This window comes from Pinus tabuliformis, chromosome Q (assembly GCF_031772625.1).
Source record: "Pinus tabuliformis cultivar Carrire ecotype Pingquan chromosome Q, CPIR1, whole genome shotgun sequence".
Lineage (NCBI taxonomy): Eukaryota > Viridiplantae > Streptophyta > Pinopsida > Pinales > Pinaceae > Pinus > Pinus tabuliformis.
In genome coordinates, this window is record NC_142296.1 from 321,396,583 (window position 1) to 321,423,588 (window position 27,006).

Sequence of the window (27,006 nt, forward strand, 5' to 3'; positions counted from 1 at the left end):
TTATGCTTATAAGCAGAAGGAAGGCTTTGTACAGACTCATCTTGGATTAATGGATCAAGGTTGATCCTATATGATTTATTCTTTGACGAAAGTAGAAGAACTCATGTGTCAAAAGAAGTTGCATTGACCGGAAGATTTGCTCTAAAGGGAGAAGTCAAGGCTTCTCCAGGAACCCACCCTTAGCTTTAGAGGGAGTTGACCTCAAAATTCAAGATGAAGGGTCTTGACTAGATAATTGTTAGCACCAATGACAGAAGGAGCAAAAACAGGATTGCCATAACAAGATCTACTTCAAAAAGAATACCCAGTTAAGGTAATCAATATAACCAAGATGATGGATCAAGTTGAGCCAAGGCATGTAGCTCAACGTGTATCAAAGTACCAACATGGTACAGTTGATCATGACATAGTCAAATATAGTATCAAATAGAGAAGTATAGTTGCAGGGCAAGGATTGTTGAAAATAGAGAGTTTGCATACTGCTTCTGATTGGGCTCCAATCTCATGGATGAGCAGGAAGCAGACATCTATTGCACTCAAAGGTCGAGTATGTTGTAGCATGAAAGGCGAGTTGTGAAACAGTATGACTGCAGCTTGCAGGATTGGTTGATCAGGTGCAAGTGACAACATGATGACAAATTAGGGCACCTTGAGATCTAGTACCAATACATGGTACAGGAAGAGAGCAGTAAGGCTCGAGTACATCTCCACTAATGAGCAGACAACTGATATTTTGATGAAGTCGTTGCCCAGAGAGAAGTTCGTGCACTTCAGAGACAAGTTGGGGCTTTTGGAGATTACTCCTCTCATTGAGAAGAAGTGTTGATTTGACAGCATAATGGATTGACATTCTCCCATTAGGAAGAATGGTCTGAGAGGCCCAAAGTGCTCACCAGATAGGGTTGAGTGAGTGCCTCTCATTGAGGAGACCTGATTACTCCCCATGAAGAGTTGAGTAAGGTTTGGACCCAACACATACCAGGGAAGAGTGGAGTGAGGTCTTTTAGCATCTAGACCCAATCACACACCAAGAAGGCTGGAGTGAGGTCTTTCAGTGTCTGGACCCAATCACACACCAGGAAAGGGTGGAGTGAGGTCTTTCAACATCTAGACCTGATCACTCACCAAGAAGGGTTAAGTGAGGTCAAGGCCCAAAGTGTTCCCCAAGAAGGGTGAGTGAGTGCTTGCTAGTTGTGTTATTATCTCAGCATTTTGGCTTAGTAAGAGGCCTTCAGATTTGAGGACCAACCACTCTAGAAGAGTGAGTCCTAGATTTGACCATAGATTACTCTAGAAGAGTGAGTCCTGATATGTTGATGATAAGCCATGGGTTAGGTACCAACCTAGATATTGCTACTAGCAGATGTTGATGGTAGATAATGATGTTAGTGATGATGATGTCGATGATAAGATGATGGTGATGTGGAGAACCCCTCTATGAGTAAGAGGGAGCATTGATGTGACAACAACATGAGCATGGCTCGGACTGTTGGTGACAACAGGAGCATGACTCAGACGGTTGATGGGTGGACAACAGGAGCATGGCCTGGACTGTTGATGAGATAGCATGAGGGACAGACATTCTAGAGAGAATGGTCCCTAAGGCCCAGACACTCGATAGAGTGGGTGCATTTTTTAGCATCATGGCCTAGAGTGAGGCCTTTAGAGTTGAGACATGGGTGTCCCTAGGGTTTCACCATTGGTGATGGCAAACCTGAATTAGTCAAAGTACATGAGGTGAGGTGCCCAACAAATCATGGTGACTAGTTGAGTGAGTACCATTCGTTAGGAATGTTAACCTAGGTTATGGTACATATTGATGATGTTGATGTAGGTCAAATGTGTTGACATAGATGATGTTATTTATGAATTATACCTTTCCTTAGAGAGATCATGTATACAGAGAACATCTGGATCAGTGTTGCGGGGGAGCACTCCCCCCCCCCCGATCCCGCTCCCAATCCGCGCTCCGGGCGGGAGCGACTCGAGAGCGGGTCAGGAGCGCGCTCCCCTAAAAAAATTTCGCTCTCTGCCTTTTCGGGAGCGTTTTGCCTTTTTTGCAATTTTTTTTTTGTAGTAATGTTCGAAATGCATTTTTTTTTTGAAAGAAACAAATAATTTTTGAGTGGGGCAACTTAATGATCAAGTCTATGGCCCTAGTATTGATATGCTATTCATGGTAATGTTAAATTCTTAAAGTAAAAGGATGAAAATGAAGATTAAGGAGAATGTCATCCTTTTACTTAAATTTTTAACATTACCATGAAATGGCTCAAGATGTTTGAGAGTGGTTCCGGCCTCATTGGATTTCATATGGAAAAAGTAGAATTTTAGATTTCATTCAAAATCCAGCAGACTTATTAGTTTTTTAGGATTTCAGGATTGGGGGATTGCAATGTTTCCATTGAATTTTGTCATTCATTAGGGTATGGAACTCGTATTTAATCAAGAGCACCAATCCCTCTATATACCTTGATGTTAGTGACATTGGTTGTCGAACTCCTCTATCATGACCCTCCTAAAAATGTACGCATCACTCAAACAAAATCTTGACTTGACATGCTATGCTTTTTCTATCTTATGTTAATGCTTAGAGGGAGATATTAATGACAAAGATCCCTATACAGATACAGAGGCAATGACAAAGATACCTCTGGTATTAATGCTTAGAGGGTGATATTAATGACAAAGATCCTGATTTTCCAACAAGACTAAAAAATTAGACATTTCTCGTGGTGGCAAGAGGACCAAGCATAATAAATAGATAATAGATTTACTGCTCTTTTCTAGTTTCTAGTAGTTTTTATAACTATTGACTCTTTCATATTTATTATGATTTTTTTTAAACAATATATGACAATTTAAGTTTGAAGTTGGCAATTATAATTCATTAGTAAGGAATTATGAATATGATGCTTCGTGAAAGTTGAAATTTGTTTCATTTTATAACATTTCATTTCATGTTGATTATTATTTGTTGTAATGGTTACACTTAGCTTACAAGTACAACTTTGGTGATCAATGATGATAAATGTTATATATTGAATTTTGAAAGCTTGAAACTTTAAGATTTATGAATCATGAGACTCAATATGTTGTATGTTACTATGTTACTAACTTGTGGACGTGGTTGATGAAGATTATAACTTCTAGATGATTGTTGTTATATGGTTCAATCTATGTTTTTTTATGTTTTTTATATCTAATTCATTATTCTACATGTTTTTGTTGACATATATGTATCAAAATATAAAATATATGTATATTATATAAAAAACACTACAGGATACGCTCCCAAACCGGGAGCTTCTGAAAATGTCGCTCCCGCTCCCGTTTTCGCTCCCACTCCCCGCTTTCGCTCCCGCTCCCAAGTAACACTGATCTGGATAGTCATTATGAATACCTCCCTAGCTAGGAGGGAGCGTTGAATTATTTAACTATGGTCAGTCTTCATAATGTATCATTTGTACATGTAATGACGAAAAATATAAATTGTATTTGAAAAAGAAAATTATATGAAGCATGTTCTTCATGCTTGCAAGAAAAAGAAAAGTATTTATTTATTTTGTATTCAAAAGAAAATTTTACAAAGCATGCTCTTCAAGAGGGGGAAAAATGAAAATTTGAAATTTTTATTTGCCTCCACAAGTGACCAAGTCAACCCTCCAAGAGTCAAGTCAGCCTGCCCATGAGACACACCCTTTCGCATGATTAAAAGGCTATAAATAAGCCTATTCGGTCTCCTCCAAGGACACACTTCGGATCATCAAGTATATCTCTATTTTCAGCAAAGAAGAGAATGATTACAAGGGTCGTAATCAGAAGGAAGAGACACATTATACTTGTCCTCGCTCTAGAAATCAAGGAGGCCAAATTCTATGCGAGTTTCTGAGGCATATTTTCTCTGTGGTACAGTGTGAAGTTCCTGTGGTATAGTGTGCAGATCTAAGGCACTATTTATGTGGCATCATCCGAGATGTGAGGCTAAAATAGAGGATGACTTTCGGTCCTCTTGATACCTCATTTTCTGCGGTATATATTTGTGTCACAATGCAAGCTCTGAGGCAGAGTTGCTGGACGTTTTCAGCTCTCTTAGAGACCTTGTTACAAAGATCTTTGTGGAAGGAATTGTGGAGGGTTGACTTGGTCCTTAATGGTTGGTCATCTTGTTGCTTAGTTGACTTTGATGTATCTCTTGTTGCATTGATTCTCTAAGAAAAAGGTTGCCTAGGTTTTCCCCATTGCAGATTTTCCCAGGGTAAAAACTTTGTGTTCTTTGTGTCACTATCTCTTTATGATCCTACGGTCTTAAATGTTATATGATTGATGTCTTTTGTGTAATTATTGAATGATGGAATAATGAATAGAAATGTGAAAAAATAAAAAAATCATCAAAAATAATTACGAGTGTAGAAGACTTGTAAAATCAACACAACGTTCATCTAGTTATTCTTCAACAAATTAAGGCACAAAAGTTTAACCTAGAATCAATAGTTCCATGCATTAGACATTCAAGAAAAGATATTCAACAATAGGATTCACTTACAAGATAACATGCAATATATCCTTCCATTAAACCAAGAATAGCTCCAAAGAATACCCAAAACTCAGCTTCCAAACATCAAAGTGCATCCTATGATCTCCAATTCACCCACAAGAAGCAAGTGTGAGTTCTCTAAAGAGGTCTAAATTCACAAAGTTGATGATGAGAGAGATCAAATGAGGTCTCTCTAATATATATGTGTCCAATGATGTCTAATTTTAGCCTATTAGCCCCTCAACTAATAAAATAATGGGCAAATACTAGGTAAGGTCACAAGTCGACCTTATAGCCAATGTGAAAACATAATAATTAACCCATAGGATGGTTGAAACGCTGACATATTGCATGCGTAGGCCTCCTTTAGGCAAGCGTTAGACTCCTCTAGTGCCAAAATGAGTATAGAGGGCTCCAAAAATCAAGGTCTAAGGGTTGGCCCCTAGACTTCCATGCAAATCATCCTGTGGACCCCAGTTTTGGGTTTGGGGCACAAAAGTTGGTCTCATGGGTCTCCTGGTGGTGAAATAGCATGGTTTTGCTCCAATGTTGAGGGCTCTGAGGATGGTGCTAGCCCTCCCATGTCTCAAGGGGTGAGACAAAACTCATCTGAGCCTCGGATCAACTGCCAAACCATGTGATCACTACTAAGCCATTTGGGGCAAGCCAATCCAACTTTCCAAGTGCATCATCTCGTGAATAATATGGGGCAAAGTGCAAGCCTGCTGAGGTACTAAGGGTGCCCATAGATATGAATGATGTTCTACAAGTAACAGGAGTAAAATGGCTCTCAAAGCTTCACCTATAGGGTGTCATATGCTCCTATAGTGGCTTGGGTCCTAGTTAAGTTGCCTAGCCCATGATTAAAACCACCTGCCAATCACACACAATATCCATTGTTGCATCTTCACTATTAGGTACAATAATCATCAGTGCATCTAAGTGGACCAATCTTGTTAATCAAGGGAAAAATGACACTTCATACAAGGCTTCCCTTCCAAATTTGGGGCTTTGATCACTTAATAATGTGACCTCCCTAGGTAGGAGTGGCTAATGGACGACCCTTTTGGGTGTTCCCAGCCCCTAATAGGAAAGACAGGTCCCTGGTACATCCTTCAATCAATAGGTGTCATGTGATTAATGATGGAATGGAGGAGAAAGGGGTTGGGACATGCGAGGGTTCCTTGTCTTATATGAGATAGGGCAACATTGGCCCAGTAACCAGGTGATGGCCATATGATAGAGGTAGAGCTCATGCTTGGCTTTTTCCCACGTGCTTATTTATAAGTCCCAACCATCTTTTGCATTTTGATCTTTCTTTTGTTTTTGTTCTGGCCATTATATGCTCTTTCCTTTTATTTTAGCTGCATCAACCTCCTAGGGTGCATTTCCAGGCCCTGCCCAAGGTATGAGGATGTGTGGAAACCGAAACCCAATGAACCGATAGTCAGTTGACCCAAAGAAGGGAGGTGGAATAAGGGCTCATAATGTATGGGGGGAAGTGATAAGTATGGAAAAGGCATAGATGGGACACGCTATCTCAATCATGGATTCCCGAGTAGTGCCCCTTCCCAAAGCAATAGACCATTACGGGCGGTCCCACTGGACCAGGATAGAAAATTAACCCCCCACTTAAGGTGAGGGAACAAGACCACGGCCAAAACCCTTCTTTCTTCCAAATCACCCCATAATCCATGCCAAAATGCCCAAATACAAAGAAGCATAAGCACCTGATTACATAATGAATAATGTACATTTTCATCTGAAGCCCACCTTCCAACACGTGCTCTTAAAAAATAGATGAGGAGACATATGACTGATGCAGATCGCGAAGATATGACTGGCTCATCACATCGGCTACAAGGTGGCTCTCAGGGGCTACTGGTTGTCGGCTGGGAGAGATGAATAGGAGAAACATTTCTCTTAGGGGTCACCTACTTTTGGTGGGTAACATTTGGCTCCAACTAGGACATGAGCTCACAATAGAGTGCATGATCCATGTAAGCGAATGGGGAGTTCCTGAGAACTCAAGCAATCTCCTAAGACTACAGGCCTGTAACCTACACATCACAATACAACTATTTGGGAGCATGTGCAGTGGGCGTACTTTTATCGCCCATGTTTTTCATGGAATAATAAACCAAAAGTAAATCTATTCTAAGAGAAGTCTAATCTATATGCAGTCTAATCTAGCATGAGAACATGATATGATGTTGTTAGTAATGCAAAAGGAATATGCAATGCACCTACACTACTATACATGATATGTATAATGCATGACCTAAGTGTAATCATATAACCAATGCAACCAACATATCATTAAATCAATATAGCATCTCTTGTCCATATGAGTCCTTGTGAGGTAGGACAACACAATATCACATCCTCCATTGTAAGATTGCCCTGATGGATGACAAGGGTGGGAGGCGGGAAAATAAGAAAACAATGCACTATGAAAGAGAAGCATTGAGGAGAGATGAGAAAGGGGTTCCACCTGCACCATTGGACCCTCTCTTGCAAACAAAGGATGGAGAATTCAAGAATCAAGCTCACGAATTTGCGATTTGGGGAGGACTCTAGCTCATTGTAATCTTCCTCGTCACCATCTTGGTTTCTTTCATCAATTGGGTGATTAAGATGATCTCCCTCTTCACTACGATAGTGGCAACCTTCTTCTTGGAGAGAAAAAGTCAAGTTTTGGATGACATCTTCAACACGACCACTTGGTCCCCAATGCTTAAGGAATTCTTCAATGAGAAACCCAATGGAAGGGATACCCTCTAGTCTATATTGTTTAAGCCATCCTTTCGATCTTTACCCAAACAAATCAAAGAAAAAGCACATGAGAGTGTCTTGATTAACCAGGTTGATTTCAGAAGTATACCTGAGGAACTTGACAACATGATCCATTGTTGAAGAAGAATGCCCATTGAATCTTGGGATATTTTTCTTATAATTTGCATCCCACCAACTTGGATATCCATGGATTTCCTTGACATCTAAAGCAGGGAATATCTCATGCAAATTCCAAGGAGCCATTTCCTTGAGTTTTTGTTAAAGTTGGAAACTAGGGCCAAATTCCACCTTGGGACAGCTCATATGATGGAGATGATTATTGCATTGGATTCCTCTTTTCGAGAGGTCCAAGTTTGATATAAATCATCTCATTTGGACAAGCAAAAGTGTGATTTTGAATTTATTCACTCACATGTACAAATTGTTAAGGTCGGCCTCAGCTTAATGTAGCCTCAAGAATTCCAATAGATGTGTCTCATCACCCACATCAAAGTGTATAAATAGAAGAGTCCTCTCTCCTCATTTGGACATCACTCACTCAACTATTCTTCTCTCTCCAAAACAGATTGGTTCGTACAACTTGGGGATCATCTTTCTCTCTCTCACACATGTGGATGAAGGATGAGTTTCTGTGACAAATTACAGGCCGAAAATTTCATACTTCGGACCAGCATTGACCAACGTTGACCAAAGGGTTCTTGACCTTGTTTGACTGTGTTTTAAGGGTCAAAATTCTGATTGTGGGAGGCCGCATTGACTAGCACTAAAACCAAGATTTTTTGGACATGTTGACCTGTGTTGACTTTAGGGTTGACTTTTGCTTGACCCCAGTGTTATGACACAAAGTGTCTAGCCACCGCGACAATGCTTAGAGTAAAGGTTGTCACTTTAATCCTTGCTCACTCCGTTTAGAATCTCTCCTAGACAAGTCAAGGGGGGTAGTCCCTAAGGTGAATGGATGAGGGTAGCCTGTGGAACACGGGCTCTAGGAGATTTTAAGGATGAACAACTTGATGAATTTAGAATAAGTCTCGGTCAATTGAGATAGATAGACACAATCACAAGATAAAAATGACTACAGACCAGTGCCTTTAATTTGAATTAACCAAAGACTAAATAAATGACAAGTCACCCAGAGCAATTTATAATGTGGCAAAGTGACTATCATGAACAATTAAATGTAAAATGCTCAAAACATTAAGATGTAGCAAAATTATCTTTCTCCAACAGTCAATATGATTTAAAACATTTATCGCACCTTGACCATAGAAAAATCATGAAAATTGCATTTAATCACCGAATAACACCAAGGAACTTTAAATTAGAATTTCAATTATTCCTTAGTCAATTAGTTGAATGAAGAAATCAAAATCTTTTAATGCAATGGAATTAAAATGAATACAAGGGTTAAAAATTAAAATTTTAATGGGCCATAGGCCACATTAAAATATTAAATGTGAAAACGCAAATCCCTTTTTAGTTTATTTTATTCTCAATCCCAAAGTCACAAAAAAATATATATTTTTTTTTAAATCTTTTTAGATTTTTTAATTTTTAGAATTTTTAGAATTATATAATGTTCTGATTTTATTTTTTAGATTTTAGAATTTTTTATATTTTTTTAATCAAAATCAAAATCATAAATTAAAAATAAAAAAAGAAATGAAATCGAATAAAAATATTTACAAAATAAAAGTCAGAACAAAATCGATTTTTTTTTAATTTTAATGAATCTAACTAAAGTTTTATTTAAATGAAATCAAAAATTTAAAAGAAAGAACTAAACCTAAACCCTAACCGTGCCAAACATAAAAAGAAACATATAACAATGAAAAGGAAAATCGAATGTGTTTGCGTTTTGTTGTTGTGCAGGTCAAAGAGGCTCGACGGCGGAAGGGAGACAGAGCCGCAGGTTAGGGAGTTGTAGCAGTGGGCGAGGAGATGGAGACGGCGGGAGAAGGAAAGCTGCGGAGGCAGCACACAGGAGGGAAGATATGATGACTGCGTGAAGGGAAAAACACTGCAGGTGAAGTCAGCGAGGCAGCAATAGAGTGGGAGGGCTGCGAACAGTCGAATGGAGCTGTTGGATATACAGTGAGAGGATGGTATGAGAGACTGTGAAAAGGAAGAGCAGGGAGCCACGGGTTGAATGGATCAGAGTGTTGCAAGTTGGACAGAGGATGAGGATGAGGGACGATGGCAGCAAATGAAAAAGTAGGCAACGGAAAGGGCTTTGCAGATTCGTGGAGAATGCAAGCAATAGCAAAAGGCTATGGGCCTTAAAAAAAAATTGAAATTTTTCTGTAGCAAAGAAATTGAAAACCCCAGGCAGCAGACAGGTAGCCAAAGAACCAAAGAGAAATTTCCAGATTAAGATGTTATACTTCTGCTTAAGATTTACCAGTGAAACCCTTAAAAAATTAAATTATTTCCAGATTTTAAAAATTAAAAAAAAAACCCTTGGATTGCAAAAATATGGATAGTATCCCTGCAAAAATGATTTTGAAGGTCAGATCTTACCCTCCAGGGCCTAGATCTGGCTTCAAACCAAAATTCACCTTTAGATCTACAACCTGTACCTGAAAACAAAAACGCCCAGAAACCCAAGTCAGAAAACCCAAAAAAATTTACAAATCTATGCACAAGAATGGCAGATCTATCAGATCTGAGGAGTGTGAGTCCAACTCCGCTCCCAGATCTGATAATCTAAGGCTCTCAATAGCCAAATTCATCAATTTCGCACATAAAAAATTAAATTTTTAAATTTTAAAGGAGATGCTTACCTCAAAACCCTTCATGCATCACCAAAAAAAATCTTAGGATAAGCTCGGGATCAAATTAAGTTGAGGTCCTCAAAAAAATACGGATCGGGAGTTGGCTGGTCCAACCGAAGATTTCCCCTAATGCCCAAGGATCTAAAAAATCAAGACTTTCCTGCAAAACTTAATTCAGCCATCAAAATAGAGTGAGAAAATAATAATAAAATTCAGATAAAATAGAGATACCTACTATTACCTTCAAAATTTAAATTATCACTTAAACCCCAGCGACTAAGCAAGATACCTGTACTCAAATCACTCTTCAGAAGGTATTATCAATGGCTAAAAAAAAATATGCATGAAAAACGACACATCTTATAGTATTTCCATGAAGAGTAACACATGCGAAGATTAACCCCAAAGTCTTTCTTTATTATTCAAAAAAAATTACACGAAAGTTTTTCGCTTAGCACACGACTCAAAGATCGGATGGATTGAATGACGAATGACTTCCTCTTTAAAGATAAATCCTTCAACAGCTAGTTCGAATGATCCTCGTCAAAGCAATCTCGACCTTTGATGAGGATTAAAATTTATTTTAATATCATCTGTCGAAATACTAAATTCTTGAGGAAATTCGAATTTTTCAATTAACTACATTTTAATTAATTCAAAAAATAAATTTTTGAATTAATTTCCTCAAAATTTTGACGTTGACTTAACCTCAGGGATCAAAAGCTTATTATTTATCAAATTAATTAATTTACCTTAGTCCCTAGACCTCTTAAAATTTAATTTTTAAGAACCAACGAATTTTGCCTTCAGAGAATTTAAATTTACCTGGGACCTAGAATTAATTAAATTTCTGGCTTAGGATTTTAATTAATTTTTTGCCAGAAAATTTAATTAATTAACCTATGAGGGGATAAATTATTTTTTCAACCCTCAAAACACTTTACATCATGATTTTCATATTTTTTACATCTCAAGGGGGAAAACCCATTTGTAAAAGACCCTCACAGACCACCCATTTCTGCGACACAAATATCATCCAACAGACCAAGTAATTTGTAATAAAATACCTAACCAAATAGTTAGGATTATCCCCAAATCACTTTTACATAGACTCGATCTAGAACACTAAGACTCGCCTAAGATCCCAGTAACAAAATCCATTCCGGCTTTGGGGTAAGACTGAAGGAAAACTCTGCCGACCATCTGAAAATGTATTGGTGAGACAAAAAACCTCCCGAAATGTAGATCGTCACTAGAAAAGTAGGTTTACCTAGGCAATTACATACACAACACAAATCTGCTGAGATTATTTACATCATATACATGCAGAACGAGTTTACATTATAACATCTTGGTCAGGCTGATGATGATGGTTGGACGGCACGGACACATCGATCAAGCACTATCCCTTTTGTGGAAAAAAGGGGTGTACTGCTATGGGTCATTGACACGTAGTGGTCAACACGCAAAAAATTACAACAAATTTTCTCTCCTTTGACAGAGTTTGACCGAGTTGTTTTGGGTTGCATTTGACCTCCTATTCAGACCGAGTTTGACCAAGGAAGACCGAGCTGCATTGGAGAAGGTTTTTTGTTGTTTTGACCAACGTTGACTTTTTGGTTAGGGCTAAAGTTTGACTGCAATTGAATACAAAATTTGACAAGGTTGATTTGACTTTGTATTGGGCTAATCTAATTGATTTTTGTCCCCTCTCTTTGCTAAACTATTGAATAATAAGACGAAGATTTGATCAAAGGGTTTTTCCCACATTGGGGTTTTTCCCTAGCATCGGCCAAATTTGGTGTCCTCTTTTCTTGGCTTGTCTTCTGCATATGTTGTTATGTTATATCTGCATTTATTGTCAATGTGATTAATGGTTAATGTGATTGCTACTAGAAATTATTGGAAATTGGCATTGGGTTGTGTTGTCGCACAAAGTGTCTAAGCACCACGACAACGCTTAGAGTAAAGGTTGTCACTCTTGATTCTTACTCACTTCGTTTAGACTCTCTCATAGGCAAGTCAAGGGGAGTAGTCCCTAAGGTAAATGGATGAGAAAGCCTGTGGTTCACGGGGTCTAGGAGAATTTAATGATGGACAACCTGATGAATGTAAATGAATCTCGATTAATTCGAATGAAAATATTAAACGCTAATGTAGCCAAGACACATCACAAGACAGAAATGATTACAGACCAGTGCCTTTTATATTCAATCAAGTTATCCAGAACAAATTTCAAATATGTGACGAATAATGACAATCATCAATGTAAATGCCCAAAACTTTGACATGCAAGAGATTCTAGATTTAAAATGATCTTCATTTAATGGCCCAAATCTAGAACATTTAACTTTCTCCTACAGCAAATATTAAAAAAAAAAAAAAAAAAAAAAACATTTATAGCATCTTGACCATAGAGAAATATAAAAAATGCATTTAATCACCAAATAATACTAAGGAACTTTAGATAAAGGTTCCAATTATTCCTTAGACGAAAATAAATAAGTAAAACAAGTCGACGGTTAATAAATCAAAATTTTAATGGGCCACAGGCCACATTAAAAAAAAAAAAAAAAAAAAAAAAAAAAAAAAAATTATGTTTAAGCACAAATCCCTCCCTTCAATTTATTTTAAACTCCTTAGTCACCAAAGTTTAAAATTTTTAGAAATTTTTAATGTTTTTCAAATCTTTTAGAATTTTTGTTTTTTTAGAAATTTTTAATTTTTTGTGATTTTTAATAAAAAATTTAAATCAGAATCAAAAAGTTAATTTTTTGAAAGTTTTTTTAATTTTTTAGATTTTTCAAACTTTATATTTTTAAAACCATAAATAAAAAAATAAATCAAATCAAATCAAAATAAATAAAAAATAAAAAAGAAAAAAAAATCGAAACTCTAAACTAAACCAAAACAAAGCTTAAATGAAAATCGATTATTCTAAATTAAACTAAATAAAACTCATATCCAACCTAATGTATACACATAAACAATAAAAATAAATGAAAATCATTTGTTTTAAAAAAATAGCAAAACCTAAACCTAATGCACTCATACATAAAATAAAAAAGGAAAATTGAATGTTTTTACTATTTGAGATGCAGGTGCAAATTTGCGGCGGTTGGAGCAAAACGGAGGAGAGATGAGGAAGGAGGCAATGAAATGACGCTACAAGGAGAGGGAGGACGAAGCTCAATGTTCTGGCAGCGAGGGTATACGCAGCAGGTAAAACATGTGGAAGGGTTGGAGCTGGCAGACAGAGGTGGCCAATTGAAGAGCAGAAGGAGGGTTTGATGAGCAGCGGGAGAATGGCTGCGTGAAGAAGGCAATACACATGTTCTAGACAGACGAAGAGAGCGAGGAGCAGGTTCAACGGACAGCAGGTTAGGAAGCGGTCGAGGGAAAGGAAAATCGCGGGCTTTAGGGAAAAGACGCTGGCAGATGAGGAGGAAGGGTTCTGAAGCACGCAGAAGAAACGCAGAGGGTTTGGCAATGAGGTCACACGCAGCTCGATGGGTTTGAGGATGGAGAAAACTGCGTGTAGAGGAGAGGCCACAGAAGGAGCCATAGGAGCAAAGGCCGGAAGGGAGAAGGATTGAAATGGCAGTGTTTGCTAAGGGGACTACGTGAAAGCTTCTACGGACAAATGAGAGTAGCTTACAAGGTAAGGGCAGCGTATGCCGCTTGTGGGACTCATGCAGGATAGACAAAGGAAAAAACTCAAGGAGAGAAAACTTTTGAGATCTAAAAAAAAAAAATTTAAAACCCAAACTTAGACAACAAAACTTTTCTTTCAAAATTTTTCCAGAGAACCCCAGGCAGCAAAGGAACTGCATCGAGAAAACGAATTTCACACCAATATGTTTTAATGCTTAGATTTATCAGTGAAACCCCTGAAAATTTCTCCAGATTAAAAAAAAATTATGGAATACACTTGCTTCAGATTTGTTAATGAAACCCTCACAAAATTTCCAGATCTGAAAATAAATAAATTTACACCCTTGGACTACAAAAAATGATGCTGATGAACCCCAGAGATCCAGATCTTACTTTTCGGGGCCTAGATCTGGACTCTACACAATTTTCTCCTTCAAATCTATAGCTGCAAGACAACAAGCAACACCCAAACGATATATACAATGACCTAAAAACTAAAACCCAAGTCAGAAAACTGAAAATAATTTTACAAATCTATGCACATAAATGGCAGATCTATCAGATCTTGGGAGTGTGAGTCTGACTCCGCTCCCAGATATGATGATCTGAGGCTCTCAACAGCCAGATCTATCGATTTAGCACAGAAAAAATTAAATTTTTTGAATTTTAAAGGAGGTACTAAGCTCAAAACCCTTCATGCATCACCCATAAAAAAATATCTTATGATAAGTTCGGGATCAAATTTAAGCAAGGCTCTTCAGAAAACACGGATCGGGAGTTGGCTGATTGAACCGAGAACTTCCTCGAACGCCCGATGATCTAAAAATCAAGATTTTCCTGCAAAACTCAATTCAGCCATCAACATAGAGCGAGAAAACAATAATAAAATTCAGTTTTAATAGAGATACCTACTATTATATTCAAAACTTAAATTATCATTCAAACCCCAGCAACTGAGCAAGATACCTATACTCAAATCACTCTTCAGAAAGTTATCATCAATGGCTAAAAAGAAATCTATGCATGAAAATGACACATCTTACAGTATTTCCACGAAGAGTAACACCAACAGAAATTAACCCCAAAGTTTTTCTTTATTGCTCATAAAAAGATTACAACAGAGATTTTCACTTTGTACACAATCCAGAGATCAGATGAACTGACTGACAAATGACCTCCTATTTAAAGATAAATCCTCCAATGGTTAGTTCGAGTGATTCTCGTCAAAGCAATCTCGACCGTTGATAAGGATTAAAATTTCTTTTAATCTCATCTGTCGAAATTTTAAATTATTGAGGAAATTCGAATTTTTCAATTAAATGCATAAATTTTTGAATTAATTTCCTCAAAATTTTGACTTTGACTTAACCCCAGGGACCAAAGGCTTAAAATTTAGCAAAATAATTAATTTACCTTAGTCCCTGGACCTCTTAAACTTTAATTTTTTAAGGACTAACAAATTTTGCCTTTGGAGAATTTAAATTTACCTAGGACCTAGAATTAATCGAATTTCTGGCTTAGGATTTTAATTAATTTTGGCCAAAAAATTTAATTATTTAACCTATGAAGGGATAAATTATTTTTCCAACCCTCAAGACACTTTACAGCGTGATTTTCACATTTTTTACATCTCATGGGGGAAAACCCATCTGAAAAGGACTTTCACAAATTACCCAGTTCGGCGACACAAATATAATCTAGCAGATCAAGCAATTTTTAATAAAATAACCTAACCAAATAGTTAGGATTATTCCCAAATCATTTTTACATAGACTCGATCTAGAATACTAGGACTCCCCTAAGACCCCAGTGACAAAATCCATTCTGGCTTTGGGGTAAGGATGAAGAAAAACTCTGTCGACCATCCGAGAATAGATTAGTGAGACAAAAAACCTCCCGAAATGTAAATCATCACCAAAAAAGTAGGTTTACCTAGGTGATTACATACGCGACACGGATCTGCTGAGATTATTTACATTATACACATGCAGATTGGGTTTACATTATAAGATGATGATAGTTGGACGGCACGAGCACATCGATCAGGCACTATCCCTTTTGCGAAAAAAAGGGAGTGTACTGCTATGGGTCGTTGACACGTAGTGGTCAACATCTAGCTCTACTTGGGAACATGTTGCTGCACTGGAGAAATGTGAGAATCCAAAATCTGCATCCACGCAACACACATCATAACATAAGTAGCGTCCATCCAAAAATCATCATATAACGTTGAGCACAGGAAAGATATAAGCTTCTCATTTATTAACAAGTCTAACAACATGAAAAACACAAATCTAACTACAAAATGAAATACTGAAATAACAGGGCATAAGGTTAGAAATACAATACAAAGATGCCCCATGGCATCAGATGTGTTCAATATAGTGCATACTGAGCATTTGCTTGCTTTCAAGCAAATCCAATGTTGCACGAAGCAGGGCCGAAACGGGGACGTTTTTTGGAAGCGGGGACGCGAAAGCATCATTTTCCAAAAATCTAGGAAGCGAAGCATCTGCGGAAGCGTCTGCTATATATATATATATATATTTATATATTTTTTTGCATTTATACTCAAAACAAACATCCCAAATACCAAATTAGTTGTAGAAGACATGAAAACATGCATATTTTTGCATAAATCAAGATAGATATAGCATCCATTGTATATTAATGATTAACTATTCGAGCATCAACCATCTAGAATCTAGATTCTTCTCCTCTTGTCTAGCCTTTGCCTCTACCTCGATTGTCTAGAGATATTAGTCAACATTGCCCAATTTTGATCAAACTACCTAATCCAAGACTTAAAATATGGTAGAAAAAGCTTAACATGCTTGATCGATGATTTTGAATTGATTGAAAGGTAAGTTTTTGCTAAGGGTGTGACAAAGGAGTTCAAAACTTCAACAATTAACACCACCTACACTAGGGTACATATATGGCTTGGTGCTTTTGATTAAATGCTAATCACATATCTTCATACTTGATATAATCTAATGAAATGCCACAATCCCATTGATCCTGAATTCCTGAAAACTATTAAGTCTGCTAAATTTTGAATAGGATATGAAATTCTATTTTCTCCATATGAAGTCCAATGAGGTTGGAACCACTCTCAAATATCCTGAGCCATTTCATGGTAATGTTAAAAATTTAAGTAAAAGGATAAAAATGAAAATAAAGGAGAATGTCACTTTTACTTTAAGAATTTAACATTACCATGAGGGATGAATGGGGGCTTTATTCCCTTCATTCCTCAACCCTAACCCAAGGTGGACCCAGCCCCAACAAGCAAACTCACCAAAAAATAAAAAGAATAAAAATTGATTTTTTTTAGGCCACGCGGCGCACTTTTCTGAAGTGTGTATGAAATCGTACGAGAACCGTACGATTCAGCCTCCGAAGCGCCGCGCTTCGTACGGCCGAAGCGTCGTACGAAACGCGCTTCCAAGGTTCCGAAACGCATTTCAGAAGGACGCTTCCGGAATTTCCAGGGAGTGTCATTATCAGTCCGAAACGCATTTCGGAATTTCGGAACCACGTTTCGGGGGTTAGATCGAGGGGGGGACGTTTCCTGCACCATTGGGCAAATCTATAGGCTGCTTCTCGGATGTGCCATGTCCAATCTTGCATACAGTAGGACCTTTTCCTATCTGGAAATCACGTTGTTCGCGACCATCAAATGCATCACTGATGACAGGTGTATCACTGATGATGTGGAATATTTTACTTCAAAATTTTCAGATGAAGTATGTAAGATATGCATGACATGTCTCTCTTCATTCTGCATCTGCTCTGTCAAGAACGATGGATCAGTCTCACAGGTTTCATGAGTTGTAACTTGATCTTCTATGACTGGTGGATTAACCATATGAGCGTCAACCTGATTCTTATCAATTTCAATTTTATCCGGGTCACCTTCAATTAACCACTTTTCAATGGAACAAATGACTTCCTCATAATAAGATGGAGCTTGCTGCAGCAGATAAGGAGGCTTTTGATCTGTTGACGTCTCCTTGTTTCTTTCATCCTCTGACTGATGCTAAAAATTTTGTACCTGTATTGTTATGGCATCCATCTGGTTAGAGTGTTCAACCTTCATAGCACTGACTTCCTTGGTATGGTTTTCCTCCATGGTCAATAACTTATTCAGAAGACATATCTGACCAGCTTCCACATCTTTTATTACTTTTTCATTCTTTGCTTTCATACCCATGCAACAGTTTTGCATATAGTTTATCTCTTTCTTATGATTTGCTTGCATGGTAGCCAACTGATTATTATAATTGAATCTCATGATGGTCATTTCTTCGTCCATAGTTAATAACTTGCTTTGCATAGAATTAATTTCTCTGCCATGATTAGCTTTCAGGGTTTCCATTTCCTTCTGCATGTCGATCTTCATATCCTCCATATTTTGAGCACACTTCTCTATTACGGTGGTTACGTGATCGTTTTTAATTTTCATGATTTCCATCTCCTCATCACGTTTTTCCAGTTGAGAGTATAATGTTCTCATATCCTTGACGTAATCAATTACAAATTTCTCTTGATTAAGCTCCATATTTTTTACCAACTGCGTTTGACTGAACTGCATGTCTTTAACCAACTGCTTTAGTTCTTCTATAATTTTCTTATCATTTTCCCTTTCATTGTCGACACTGATTTGACAACTTGTCCCTGTTTTTCCACTATCATGGATTTGACTTGCAACTATACAAGTGGATGGTACATTTTGATATGGAGAATTGTCTTGAAATCTTTCATTGATAGCTAGATCCTTCACAAGATCACTTTCATTCTGTTGCATAATTTTAGGGTCACAAGGCGAGCTACTTTGATAACCATATATATCTGTAAAAGTATTGACGATGTCTTGTAAAAAAGCGAAAGAATCTTCAGGACAATTATTAAACCAATTCAAAGCATCACCCTCTAAAGAAAAGCCAAATAGATGCATTTTGACATCTTCATGATCATACTGGGGAGAACAACAATACTTGAGTATTGTATGAGTAAACCTGCATAGGTGCTTTCTAACAGCGATTGAATCACCACCCGAGAACAAAGACAATCTATGAATGGCCACTTCTGGAATATCATGGAGAAAATCAATAAAATGACACGAGGTAAATGAATCATCCATGATGAATTGCCTGAAGGAATAATGAGGGACCAAATGGATGATAGAGAGAGACCTCTGCTCAAGAAAATCAAGAGATCCACAAGAAGCGAGCTTCTAGTAGAAATTCTTGTAAGAAATGAAAGAAGTGGAGTCGCCACTTGAACATGAATCTAACTCTAGGATCCAAAAGGCAACAAACAACCGGATATAAGGGAGGGCTTCTTGTCTGAGAAATAATAAATGGAAGAAGTGGAGTTGCCACCCAAACAAGAAACGAACCGAAATGTCCAAGTGCTAAAGGTGCAGATGAAACGATTAATGAGATGACGAAAGATAGGGCGATGAAAAGATCAAATGACGCCAGGAAATGTTGTGTCGCTTGACCGGCTAATGAATGGTGTAAAATATGAGATGATTAAAATGATGTCGAGAAACCAAGGACAGAAAAACTCTATCCCCGGGAACAGCGCCAAAAAATGTTGTCACACAAAGTGTCTAGGCACCACGACAATGCTCAGAGTAAGGGCTGCCACTCTTGATCCTTACTCACTCCGTTTAGACTCTCTCTTGGGCATCAAGGGGGGTAGTCCCTAAGGTAAATGGATGAGAAAGCTTGTGGATCACGGGCTCTAGGGGATTTTAATGATGGACAACCTGATGAATCTAAATGAATCTCGATTAATTCGGAAGAAAAGATTAAACACTAATGTAGCCAAGACACCTACCTAGTTGATCCTGCCAGTAGTCATATGCTTGTCTCAAAGATTAAGCCATGCATGTCTAAGTATGAACTAATTCAAACTGTGAGAAATGATTACACACCAGTGCCTTTTATATTCAATCAAGTTATCCAGAACAAATTTCCAATATGTGACGAATAATGACAATCATCAATGTAAATGCCCAAAACTTTAACATGCAAGAGATTCCAGATTTAAAATGATCTTCATTTAATGGCCCAGATCTAGAACATTTTACTTTCTCCTACAGCGAATATAAAAAATAAAATAAAATAAAATAAAATAAAAAATAAAAACATTTATAGCATCTTGAACATAGAGAAATATAAAAATTGCATTTAATCAACAAATAATACTAAGGAACTTTAGATAAACGTTTCAATTATTCCCTAGGTGAAAATAAAGAAGTAAAACAAGTCGACGGGTTAATAAATCGAAATTTTAATGGGCCACAGGCCACATTAATTTTTTTTTTAATGTTTAAGCACAAATCCCTCCCTTCAATTTATTTTAAACTCCTTAGTCACCAAAGTTTAAAATTTTTAGAAATTTTTAATGTTTTTCAAATCTTTTAGAATTTATTTATTTTTATTTTTTTTAGAAATTTTTAATTTCTTGTGATTTTTAATGAAATTTTTAATTTTTTGTGATTTTTAATGAAATTTTTAAATCAAAAAAGAAAGGAAAAAAAATAAAATGTCAAAAAGTTAATTTTTTGAAGGTTCTTTTAATTTTTTAGATTTTTGAAACTTTACATTTTTAAAATCATAAATAAAAAAATAAATCAAATCAAATCAAAATAAAAAAGAAAGAAAAAATCAAAACTCTAAACTCTAAACTAAACCAAAACAAAGCTTAAATGAAAATCGATTATTCTAAATTAAACTAAATAAAACTGATATCTAACCTAATGTATATACATTGACAATAAAAATAAACGAAAATCGAATTTGTTTTTAAAAAAATAGCAAAACCTAAACCTAACGCACTCATACATAAAACAAAAAAGGAAAATCGAATGTTTTTACTGTTTGAAATGTAGGTGCAGGTTTGCGGCGGCTAGAGCAGAATGGAGGAGCGATGAGGAAGGAGGCAATGAAATGAGGCTGCGAGGAGAGGGACGACAAAGCTCAACGTTCTAGCAGCGAGGATATACGCAGCAAGTAAAACGCGTGGAAGGGTTGGAGTTGGCAGACAGAGGTGGCTAGTCGAAAAGCGGTAGGAGGGTTTGATGAGCAGCAGGAGGATGGCTGCGTGAAGGAGGCAATACGCAGGTTCTGGACAGCCAAAGGGAGAGAGGAGCGGGTTCAACGGATAGCAGGTTAGGAAGCAACAGAGGGAAAGGAAAATCACAAGGTTTAGGGAAAAGACGCGAGCAGATGGAGAGGAAGGGTTCCGAAGCACACGGAAGAAACGCAGAGGGTATGGCAGTGAGGTCATATGCAGTGCGATGGGTTTGAGGATGGAGCAAATTGTGTGTAGAGGACAGGCAACAGAGGTAGCCGCAGGAGCAAAGGCTGGAAGGGAGAAGGATTGAAATGGCAACATTTGCTGAGGGGACTGCGTGAAAGCTTCTGCAGACAGATGAGAGCAGCTGACAGGGTAAGGGCAGCATATGTCGCTTGTGGGACTCACGCAAGATAGACAGAGGAAAAAACTCAGGCAAACAAAACTTTCCAGATCTAAAAAAAAAAAATTAAAATTAAAAACCCAAACTTAGACAACAAAAATTTTCTTTCGAAATTTTTACAGAGAACCTCAGGCAGCAAAGGAATTGCATCCAAAAAACGAATTTCACACCAATATGTTTTAATGCTTAGATTTATCAGTGGAACCCCTGAAAATTTCTCCAGGTTAAAAGAAATTTATGGAATCCACTTGCTTCAGATTTGTTTATGAAACCCTCACGAAATTTCCAGATCTGAAAATAAATAAATTTAAACCCTTGGACTGCAAAATCTAAATATGATCCCTACAAAAAAATGATGCTGGTGAACCCCAGAGATCCAGATCTTACCCTCCAGGGCCTAGATCTAGACTCTACACAATTTTCTCCTTCAAATCTGTAGCTGCAAGACAACAAGCAACACCCAAACAATATATACAATGACCTAAAAAACTAAAACCCAGAAAACCCAAGTCAGAAAACTAAAAATAATTTTACAGATCTATGTACATAAATGGAAGATCTATCAGATCTAGGGAGTGTGAGTCTGACTCCACTCCCAGATCTGATGATCTGAGGCTCTCAACATCCAGATCTATCGATTTAGCACAGAAAAAATTAATTTTTTTGAATTTTAAAAGAGCTACTAAGCTCAAAACCCTTCATGCATCACCCATAAAAAATATCTTATGATAAGTTCGGGATCAAATTTAAGTTGAGCTCTTCAGAAAACATGGATCGGGAGTTGGCTGGTTGAACCAAGAACTTCCCCGAACACCCAATGATCTAAAAATCAAGATTTTCCTACAAAACTCAATTCAGCCATCAACATGGAGCAAGAAAACAATAATAAAATTCAATTTTAATAGAGATTCCTACTATTATATTCAAAACTTAAATTATCATTCAAACCCCAGCGACTGAGCAAGATACCTATACTCAAATCACTCTTCAGAAAGTTATCATCAATGGCTAAAAAGAAATCTATGCATGAAAATGACATATCTTACAGTATTTCCACGAAGAGTAACACCAACAGAAATTAACCCCAAAGTTTTTCTTTATTGCTCATAAAAAGATTACAAGAGAGATTTTCGCTTAGTACACGATCCAGAGATCGGATGAACTGACTGACAAATGACCTCCTATTTAAAGATAAATCCTCCAATGGCTAGTTCGAGTGATCCTCGTCAAAGCAATCTCGACCGTTGATGAGGATTAAAATTTCTTTTAATCTCATCCGTCGAAATTTTAAATTATTGAGGAAATTCGAATTTTTCAATTAAATGCATTTTAATTAATTCAAAAATTAAATTTTTGAATTAATTTCCTCAAAATTTTGACTTTGACTTAACCCCAGGGACCAAAGGCTTAAAATTTAGCAAAATAATTAATTTACCTTAGTCCCTGGACCTCTTAAACTTTAATTTTTTAAGGACCAACGAATTTTTCCTTTGGAGAATTTAAATTTACCTAGGACGTAGAATTAATCAAATTTCTAGCTTAGGATTTTAATTAATTTTGGCCAAAAAATTTAATTAATTAACCTATGAGGGGATAAGTTATTTTTGCAACCCTCATGACACTTTACATCATAATTTTCACATTTTTTACATCTCAAGCGGGAAAACCCATCTGAAAAGGATTTTCATAGACTACCCAATTCTGCAACACAAATATAATCTAGCAGATCAAGCAATTTGTAATAAAATAACCTAACCAAATAGTTAGGATTATTCCCAAATCAATTTTAGATAGACTCGATCTAGAACACTAGGACTCCCCTAAGACCCCAGTGACAAAATCCATTCTGGCTTTGGGGTAAGGCTAAAGGAAAACTCTGCCAACCATCCGAGAATGGATTGGTGAGACAAAAACCTCCCGGAATGTAGATCGTCACCAGAAAAGTAGGTTTACCTAGGTGATTACATACACGACATGGATCTGCTAAGATTATTTACATTATACACATGCAGACTGGGTTTACATTATAAGATGATGATCAAGCTAATGATGATAGTTAGACAACACAAACACATCGATCAGGCACTATCCCTTTTGCGAAAAAAATGGGGTGTACTGCGATGGGTTGTTGACACGTAGTGGTCAATAGGCTGCTAAAGGAACATTGAAGTAAATTGTGTTAAGCATAAAACATACCATTGTTATCTAAAATTAACATGGTTTCAGAGCTCAAGTGAAGACAAAGCCCAAGCTAGAGTGAGGAAAAGAAATCACTAAGGGAAGTTGCTGGACAAGAACTTGGAACTAGTCTCAATGACGACTACATGTTAATTCAAATCCAAGGACAAGCTTGAGGACAAATCTGACTATCATGCATGGAAGATGTCTTTGGATTTGACTTTGGAAGAAAATGATGTTATGGACTATGTCAAAGGAAGAGTGGTGGAGCCTCCTTCAAGTGCACCCGCTGCTGCAAAAACAAAGTACAAGAAAGGTGAGGTCAAAGCTAAGAAAATTATTGTTGATTATATTCACAAGCCTTTGGTTGCCTATATTTCTAATTTGGAAACATCTAAGGAGATGTATGACAAGCTGGTTGGGATGTTCAAAGTAAATAATGCAAATTAAGTTCTCTTTCTCAAGAATAAGTTGAAAGACATCAAAATGGATAGAGGAGAATCCATTCAATCCTACTTCACAGGGATTACCGAAATCAAGAAGGATCTCCTATCTATTGGAGAAGTTGTTGGTGACAGAGAGCTCACTCTTATTGCACTTGGAGGCCTTACAAGAGAATGGGATGTGTTTACTACTACCATCCTCAACAATGACAGGATTCCGAAAGATGATGAATTATTGGCTAGATGCACTCAAGAAGAAATAAGGATGATGGAAAGAGACAAGCCCTCAAATGGAAATAATCCTACCGCCTTCTATGCTCATGCTAAAAGGAAGAACAATGTTGGTCCTAGAAGACAAGGTCAAGGGTTTAAGTCAGGATTCAAAGAAGGAAGAAAAGGAAGATGCTTCAATTGCAACAGGTTTGGCCACTCTGTTAGAGGGTGTCCTCACAAGAAGGATACTCCAAGGGATGATGACAACAATAACCACGACAACTCTAAAGGCAATGGGAATCAAAGGAACAACAAAGGAAAGCGGAATGTTCCCGTTGCTCGATATGGAAATGGTCGTCCTCCCAAGAAGTCGAGGAACTCCAGGTATGAAGAAACTAATGTTGTAGATAAGCAAAAAGAATTTTATCTTATTTCTGCCTTCACCAGTGCCTCTCTGGATACATTGGATCATTGGTTAATTGATAGTGGTACCTCAAGGCACTTCACTGGGTACAAAGAGGATGCATTTACACTTGGATTTAGGGTTGAAGGTCTCTATCAGTTTGGAGGAAGTCTATTGGGAGTAATGACTTGCGATACTTCTCTTCAATCCGAATTATGGCACCGAAGATTTTCTCACCTTCATTACAAAGCCTTACCTAATGTAAGGAATATGATCACAGATATGCCCGAATTCAACATAGAACATGGAGGAGTTTGTCAGGGTTATGCAGTTGGAAAACATACAAGGGACCATTCCCCTCAAGTGAAAGTCAAACAACCGATATTCTTCAATTGATCCATTCTTATTTATCTGGTATGTTGCCCGTAACATCTTTGGGAGGATATTTGTACTATGCAATTTTTGTGGATGACTTCTCTTGCAAAACATGGATCTATTTCTTAAAGAAGAAGGACGAAGTGTTCAAATGGTTTCGCTCTTTCAAAGCCTTGGTCGAGAATCAAACAAGGAAGAAGATCAAAATATTGAGGACCGATAATGGAACCGAATATGACTCAAATGAATTCAATGACTATTGTAGAGAAGATGGCATTAAAAGGGAGACCACTACTGCATATATTCTTGAAAAAAATGGTGTTGTCGAAAGAAAGAATCGAACTATAATAAAAGCCACCTGTGCCATGCCTCATGACCAAGGCCTACCGAAGTTCTTATGGGGAGAAGCTGCCAACACCGCTGTGTGTGTTCAAAATAGATGCCTGCATCAAGGATTGGACTTCAAGACACCCAAAGAAGTTTTCACCGATAAGAAACCTAATGTTTCTCGTTTTAAATTTTTGGTTGTCCCGTATACTTCCCTGTGTCGAAAGAGAAAAGAAACAAGCTAGATGCATCTGGGAAGAAAGGAACATTTGTGGGCAATAGTGAAACTTCGAAGGCGTATAGAATTTATGTACTTGGTCAAAGAGAAGTGGCAATAAGTCATGATGTCACTTTCGATGAAGATTCTGCCCTTGGGAAAGTTTGAGATCTTCTTATCCCTAGGAATGACAAGAATGATGATGCAAGAAAGTAGGATGAATCTCCAACAGATGATCTGATGCCTGATGTTGCAGATCCGATGGATCCCATTGATCCACCTCCTTGTGAGCCCTCTACTTCAAGAAAAATACCTTTATGGCTCAAAGATACTCTTGAAGATGTCGAGAGACATATTGCACCAAGGAGGACATTTCGTGAAAGCAAGAAGCCGAACAGGCACCAAGGGTATTTAGCTACCATGACTACCATAGTACAATCTAAGCCATGTACATTCAAAGAAGTCATGAAGCACCAAGTTTGGAAGGATGCGATGAACGAGGAATATGAGTCGATCATGAAGAATGATGTTTGGGATGTGGTTCCTAGACCCAAGGACAAGTCAATGGTCACTTCAAAATGGCTTTACAAAATCAAACATGGAGCTGATGGGAGTGCTGAAAAGTTTAAAGTCAAGTTTGTTGCTCGAAGATTCTCTCAAAAGGAAGGAGTGGACTATGATGAGATATTTGCATCGGTTGCCCGCTATATCAATATCTGTTCAATCATAACCCTTGCTGCCTCTCAAGGATGGAACCTACACCAAATGGATGTCAAAATTGCTTTCTTGCATGGCTCACTTAAGGAGGAAGTCTATGTAGAACAACCCGAGGGGTTCGAAGTTCAAGATTGTAAGACACATGTATGCAGGTTGAAGAAAGCCCTCTATGGATTGAAGCAAGCCCCCAGGGCTTGGTATGAGAGGATAGATAGCTATCTTATGAAGTTGGGTTTTACAAGGAGTGAAGTTGACTCGAACCTATACTTCAAGGTTGAAAAGGACAGGCCTCTCATTTTGGTCCTTTATGTGGATGATCTCTTTCTAATAGGTGATGACCCTCTCATTCATCAATGCAAGAGGGAGTTGGCTTCCGAATTCGAGATGAAGGACCTAGGATTGATGCATTACTTCCTAGGGTTGGAGATTTGGCAAAAGCCAGGTGAAATTTTCCTTTCTCGAGGAAGATAAATTGTGAAGCTACTTGAGAGATGTGGGATGGTGGACTGCAAGTCCATGTCTACTCCAATGGAACTCAACTTCAAGAAGCTATGTGGAAGTGTTGTTGGGCCTAGATTAACGAACCCTTCTGAGTATCATCAACTTGTGGGCACCTTGATGTTCTTGGTAAACTCTTGTTCTGACACATGCTTTGCTGTGAACATGTTGAGTCAATTTATGGTCGAGCCTCATCACATTCATTGGGTTGCTGCTAAGAATCTCTTGAGATACCTCCAGGGCACAATCCATTACGGACTGAGATACACTGCCAGGAACTTGAGGCTACATGGATATACATATGTTGATTGGGTTGGCAGTGTGGTGGATCGTAAGAGCACGTTTGGGTGTTGCTTCTCTTTAGGGTCTGCTTCAATAT

At 37.6% G+C, this 27,006-nt stretch overlaps 1 protein-coding gene across 3 annotated transcripts in view; it reads right to left on the minus strand.

Annotated features, from left to right (window-relative positions):
- LOC149219475 (Pyridoxamine 5'-phosphate oxidase family protein) overlaps window positions 1-27,006 on the minus strand; it is a 361,917-nt gene that overhangs the window by 146,896 nt on the left and 188,015 nt on the right. The window contains exons 7-8 of one of the 3 annotated variants that reach the window (XR_016249241.1): window positions 10,117-10,267; window positions 9,854-9,912 (exon numbers count right to left, since the gene is read on the minus strand). The exons of the other annotated variants lie outside the window; for them this stretch is intronic. The gene's annotated coding sequence lies outside the window, so the exon portion shown is untranslated. The remainder of the gene's footprint in view (window positions 1-9,853; window positions 9,913-10,116; window positions 10,268-27,006) is intronic. 3 annotated transcript variants of the gene reach the window in all.